Source organism: Pinus tabuliformis, chromosome 9, assembly GCF_031772625.1.
Source record: "Pinus tabuliformis cultivar Carrire ecotype Pingquan chromosome 9, CPIR1, whole genome shotgun sequence".
Classification (NCBI taxonomy): Eukaryota; Viridiplantae; Streptophyta; class Pinopsida; order Pinales; family Pinaceae; genus Pinus; species Pinus tabuliformis.
The window spans coordinates 258,533,557-258,540,009 of NC_142307.1; the positions used below are offsets into that span (position 1 = coordinate 258,533,557).

The 6,453-nt window shown below is 33.8% G+C and overlaps 1 long non-coding RNA gene across 1 annotated transcript; it reads left to right on the forward strand.

Moving 5' to 3' along the window:
- Positions 1-5,376: 5,376 nt before the first annotated feature.
- Positions 5,377-6,036, forward strand: LOC149148161 (uncharacterized). The gene is made up of 2 exons (XR_016263271.1): positions 5,377-5,515; positions 5,633-6,036. It is a non-coding gene; the product is annotated as an uncharacterized LOC149148161 (long non-coding RNA).
- Positions 6,037-6,453: the final 417 nt, after the last annotated feature.

Below are 6,453 nucleotides of genomic sequence, written 5' to 3' on the forward strand. Positions count from 1 at the left end.
CCAGATATTTACCATCCAGATTTATCAATTTCAATATCAAATACCCCTTCCCTAAAGTCTATCATTTACCGTAGGTTCAATATCAAAAGGTTCAATATCATTTACCATAGTTCAATATTGAAAGGTTCAATGTCATTTACCATAGGTTCAATATTGAAAGGTTCAATATAAGTTCTATCAAAATATTGTGATAATGAAATTTACAGTTTAAAACCATTGCAAAAATAATAATTATAATAAACCATTCACAAAACTACTAATGTAACTATTTTTAATAAAGATAATTGTACACTTTTATGTTGACACTCTGGAATAGAATAACTTCGTTGTGTTCTTAAGTGAGTCTATACTGAGGGCTGACCTAGTACTAACAACCTCTCTTTTTCCTTCGGGTTCAAAGGGAGGCTGACGTTCTTCCACGTGAGAGGAAAAATTCTTTCCTCAAAATATATAAATATAAATATATATCATCATTAAAATGAGCTTTTTAGAATTCCTTTTTTATATATGACATTATTCAAAATAAAAATCTAACACCCTTACAAAATTATGAAAATATTATTTTACAATAAAAACCCAATATAAAATAATGATTTGATAATAATAAAACTTATTATTATCGAAATCATGCTAAAATAATAACTCTAATTAAAAGAAATCCCAAACACACAATATTTAAACCATTTCAGAGCCAGTTTAATATAGCCCATAGCTTCCTCAATAATTATGTGAAATATAAGCCCCAATTAGCTAATATATTAAGGAATGGTGAGAATGTTTATCCCACTGATTTAGGAAATGGGTTTGAAGGATAGGATGCAAATGCTTAGATCGTGATGGAATCTAGATATGTGTGAGGGCTATGGAAATTAGTTGGTAGTAAAGTAAGGTTTATGATGTATAAGTGATTCCACCAAGGATATAAACAATTATGGGTAGTGAAGCAACACCATGAGGTTGAAAATCTTATAATATAATAAAAATAATGCATCTCCAAATACATAATATCTTAGTTATGATTGGATATTAGCTTAAGGAAAGCTAGCTCCAATAAAATAAATATAATCATTTGGCAAAATTTTCCTTTTTTCACTGAGTATTCATATTTCAAAGTGAAAAATTAAATAAAGTGTTAACACCACTTTTTTTCTTATCTAAGCATTACACTAGTGTTGCAAGTAAGAAAAAAGAACTATTTATTGTAATATTATGCAGAAAGAAGCAGTGATCTATCAAGAGAGTCATCAATGTTGACATCTTAACGTATCTTAGAAAATTACTTAGAGTTACAAAGGTTGTGGGCACCATTTAACAATTTTTGTTGTGGGCACCCCTTGAACAATTTTTTACCTTGTTTTAAGGTTTACCTAGGATGTTAGTTGGTGTTGAAGTAAATTTTCTTGAGGCCCTAACATTAATAATCCACTCATTTCACGTCAACAACCATTATCTTACATGCTTGCCACATGTTTCTCTCTTTTGAATATATTTTCTTAATCCATTATAAATTCATTTTGTTTCATTCTAACGTTCATTCATTTTAATAGCCTATACCTTGATAAATCCAAAGTGAAAATAGATCTTTAAATTATAATAAAAAATATTATATGTATATATGATGATGATGATGATGATGGTTAACGTCCACTAAGACCAAACTTTGGTTTATCGGACCTAAAGAAACAAATTATTTAGTTTGATTTAAGATTTTATTCCTATGCTCAAAAAGCTTGGAGAGAAGCCTCCCAGGCTCACTATAGTTTTGACATCGTAAAAGGCTAGGAAGGTCAGTATTGCAACAAAGATTATGAAACTAAGATCTAATGTGGTTGTACGCGGGGCACTCTAGGAGGAAGTGATTTTCATCCTCGATGTTCATATTCTCACAGGGATGATAGATCCTTTCCATCCATGGTGTTTTAGGAACTGCCCAATGACTCGTTTCACTATGGAGCTCATGAGAGTTCGTTCTAATCTTATATCAATTTTCTTCTTTGAGATAGTTAAAACAGAGAGATACTTTTGATCTTCTAGGGTGGGTTTTATGACCTCCTTATAATATCTTAGTTTTCTTTTAGTTGCTAAATCTTTCTCACACCACATTTTTTCTTTGAACTTAGAAGTAACAATATTTTTAACGTTATTAATGTTTTTCAATTCAAAATTCACATCGATCTCCTATTGGTTTAACCAGGCCCTAGTGTTTTTATACCAACCTCATTTGAGCCTTAGGTGGTTTTGGCTAGAATTTAAAGCTAGCTTAGGAATTCTATGGTCTCCTAAGTTATTGCGTTTTTGGTGTACAAGAGAAGCCTAGTCATAGCTAGGCTCTAGATAGGGGAAAGACCCACTTCTATAAGGAGAATAGGATATGGTGTATTACTTTTAATTTTGAGGTTACACGTTATAAAACGCTTCTGGATTTGCTCAATCTTTCTCCAGGTTTCTATAGAGACCTTGCAACCCCAAACCTCATATCCATATAAGATAACAAGAGTGACTAAAGTTTCAAAGAGGAACTTCTTTCTATCCCACATTACGAGGTTTTCCATTTTACAATTAATTTCAACACCAAAATAAGCTTTCCACCCCCCATTAATCCTTTTCTCAATGCTATAGTTCCAGTTAAGCTTGTGATGAATATCAATTCCTGGGTACTTGTAAGAAGATACTTCCTCCAAGTTACTATTGTCATGCATAAAATTAGCGTAAGTGTCCTTCTTGGATTTGATAATCATAACTTTTGTTTTGTCAGTGTTAACGATCATACCCATGGTAGAGCAGAAATCCTTAAGGAGTCTAAGCTGCTTATCAAGATGAGATGGACACCTTGCGAGAAGAACAATATCTTCAGCATAGAGAAGAAGGATGATGACTATCCTAGCTAAGATCATGTCAGCACAGCCTGCTTCCTCTAAACAACCTTCTAGCTTGTCGATGTAAATGCCAAAAAGGGTAGGGGAGAGGGCAGAACCTTGTTTAACTCCAATATTACACTTAATATCTTTCGACCACCCCTCATTTCTCTTTAACTTGGCAATTACACTCTCATATAACCTTATAGCAGAAGCTCTCAACTTGAAAGGAACCTTTACCTCTTGTAATCTATTCCATAGGTTATTTCTAGGAACTATATCGAAAGCCTTTCTAAAGTCCACAAAGCAACAAAAGAGATTGGATTTATCATTATGGAATTCCTCCACAATGATCCTAAGCATAACGAGGTGGTCCGTTGTTGAGTGTTTCCTTCTAAAACCTGCTTGGCCTTTAGCCTGCTTTCCTTTACTTTCAAGCCATACACTCAACTTATTTTCCAAAATAATATGATATAACTTGGCTAAGAGAGGGTTGATCATAAATGTCTGATAATTAGAGGGGTTATTTGTATCCCCGCTTTTAAAAATAGGGATAATGAGGCTTTAAGTCCATGGTTTAGGGAACCTTTTCTTGACCGCTTGATTGAAAAGTTTGTGTATGTGGGGGATGAGGGCAGGACCTCTAGTTTTTAAAATTTATGCCTAGTAACCTTCATTATCCTTAGCTTTCCCATTTGCTAGGTGTTTAATCCCAAAATCGATGTCTTCTAATGAGAAAACTTCTTTCGTTGTGAGTACGGTTTCAAAGTTATCCATGACATTTGGAGATTCAGAAAGCTTTTTAAGAGAGGAATTCCAGTCGTGTAAAGAAATTTTAGTATTATCTTTAGTTTTCTTAGTTAGAATCTGCCTCAAGAATTTTTTAGGAGCTACCTTAGAGAGGTGTAAGAGATTCTCTTGTCTTTTACGAATATACTGCCTTTTTTTCCTTTAGTTAGGGCTTTGTATATTTTTATCTTTCCAATTTTAAGGGATTCATCAACAACTTCCTTAATTGCTCTCCTCGCACTTTTACAATCTTTGTCATACCATGGGTTGGTTTTTCTATTTCCTTTATTACTTGAAACTTCAATTGAGAACTTGTTAGTAGAATATGAGAGGGTTGTCGTAAAATTATGATAGAGGTCTTGTATGTTGTCTATACTAGATAAAGGAAGAAAATTAGTTTTTAATTCATTTAGAAAGAGATCATTTTTATTTCTATCAAAGATTAAGTTCTTTTGGCTATAAGGATTATCTTCTATGGGATCTCTATGCATGACAAAATTGAGAGTTATAAGTAAAGGCTTATGATCAGAGTGAGGCTCGTGGTCGTTTAAGATGTCAAAATTTATTATTTCGTTGTATAAAGGGATATTGGAAATAACATAGTATACCATGCTACTACCAAGCCCTTGGATGCAGGTCATCTAGCTAGAATTGGGCCACTTCTTTAGATTGTTGCAAATTATGAGATTGTGAGCACTACAGAGCTTGACTAGCTCCGACCCAAACAAATTCTCCTTGAGGTCTTCAGAGCTCCTTTTGTATTGGCTAGCGAGAGTAAGGTCTTTGTCTAACCAAAGAGGATTAGGGTTGGAATGATTAAACATATTAAAATTGTTTTTATTAAATATAATATGACCAATATATAAAAAATATGAAAAAATTATAATATTATTTAAATTAAAATAAAATAAAATATAAATACAAAATAAAAATAATAAATATTTTCCAAATTAAAAGTTACTATTCTTCACTTCAATATTTGATTATCAAATAAAATATTGATTAATGTTTTTATTTATTTAGTTTAGGCAATATTTTTATAGTTACATATTTTAAAATTGTAAATTTAAAGATTTCAAATTTTCATAAAGGTTGGACTTTTTGCAAATTTTTAAAATCAAATAAAATATAAACCTAAAAAAAAAAAAAAAAAACTTAAGATTTTCCAATTTAAAAATTACTAATATTCATTTTAATATTTGATTTTCAAATAAAATATTCATTAAAATTTTTACTTAATTATTTTAATCAATATTTTTAGTTACACATTTTAAAGATCTCAAATTTTCACAATACATTTAAAAATCTATAATTAGGCCGATAGGCCTTCCTTTGAAACAGACTTTTGTCGTCCTTTTCGTTCTCAGGTTGACACCTGGCGTCCATATTCGGCGGGCTTCTGTCGTGATTTCTATTTATTCTCAGCACCGAGAACTTCCTGCTTTCCTGCTTTCCATCCGTTTGGTAGCATCTGTCCTCATTTCTGTTTATTCACAGCGCCGAGAACTTCCTGTTTGGTAGCATTATTGCTGGGTGGCATTAATGCTCAACACTCTTGAAAACCCAGTTATGCGGTCCCTGTTTTGCGGTGCACACATTTGTGGCTTGAAACCCCTATTCTGCGATGCACAATCAACAAATTTGTGCTTTGGAAACCCTGTTTTGCGGTTTGCGTGCTTCCATGACCTTACCGGCAGCCTCCTTGGATCAAACTTCATCGACAAACAGACAGCCCTGTCATTGTTATTCTACTTAGAGCTGTTTCTATGTTTGCAAAACTGCAGAGATTTACTGGGAACTGTCGTTTGGTAACATCGATACATGGATGACTAGTGCCTCTAAGACTGGAATGTTTACTGAAATCAGAAAGGGTGAGGACAGTGGGACCAGCTTTTGGTGATGTTGAGATGCGATAGTGAATGACATTTCAATTGCTTTGATTTTTCCTGTGGTTAGGTGCATTGAACAGGTGCGAAACAAAATTGCAGGAGGATATGCTCTGTTCATGCCTGTTTCTGTGAACTTGGAAAAAGTTAGATGAACTGGGTAAGGCAAGCTCTACATTTGCCAGTGTGGGTTTGTTGTAAAATGATAATATTCACCAGGTTTTCTTTATGTCATGAAGTAAATTCATGAAACATTCCAAATTGCCATCAAGGTGTAGATATTCCCCCTTTTATACTCATGGTTTTTGACGTGTTTGGACTGGCGGTATGGCCATTTTACATGGGGAATATTTTTTGGAGCTCATTATCATCTTTCTACTTGGCCTTACTTCTGGTAGTCCACTTATCAAGGTCTTTAACCTTGAGGATATGGAATTGAAGGAATCTGTTGTCTTGAATGGTTTTTCTGGAATTCTTGATGATGGGCAAACTGGAAGTAAATGTGACATTGGAAATTCATCCTGTGGTTTTCATGACATGAAGAAATTGGTTTTATGTGAAGACGAATTGAAAGGGATTGGGTCATTGAATACGACTTGTCAGCTTAATACTAGCTTGCAGTTTGATAATGATGTGTTGATCACCGGAGAAGGCAATTTAGATATTCTATCACATGTTTCTGTGGGCTGTCCATCTGCAGGCTGTCTTATCAGTATTAATATCTCAGGGGACTTATTATTGGGTGAGTACGCATCTCTTTTGGCAGGGACATTGATTGTACGTGCAGGAAACTTGTTTTTACAAAATAATTCATTCCTGAAGACAACTGCATTAGGTGGTGCACACCCCACCAAACGAGTGGAACACCACTCGGTGTTGATGGTGCAGGTGGAGGTCACGGAGGTAGAGGTGCTTGTTGCGTT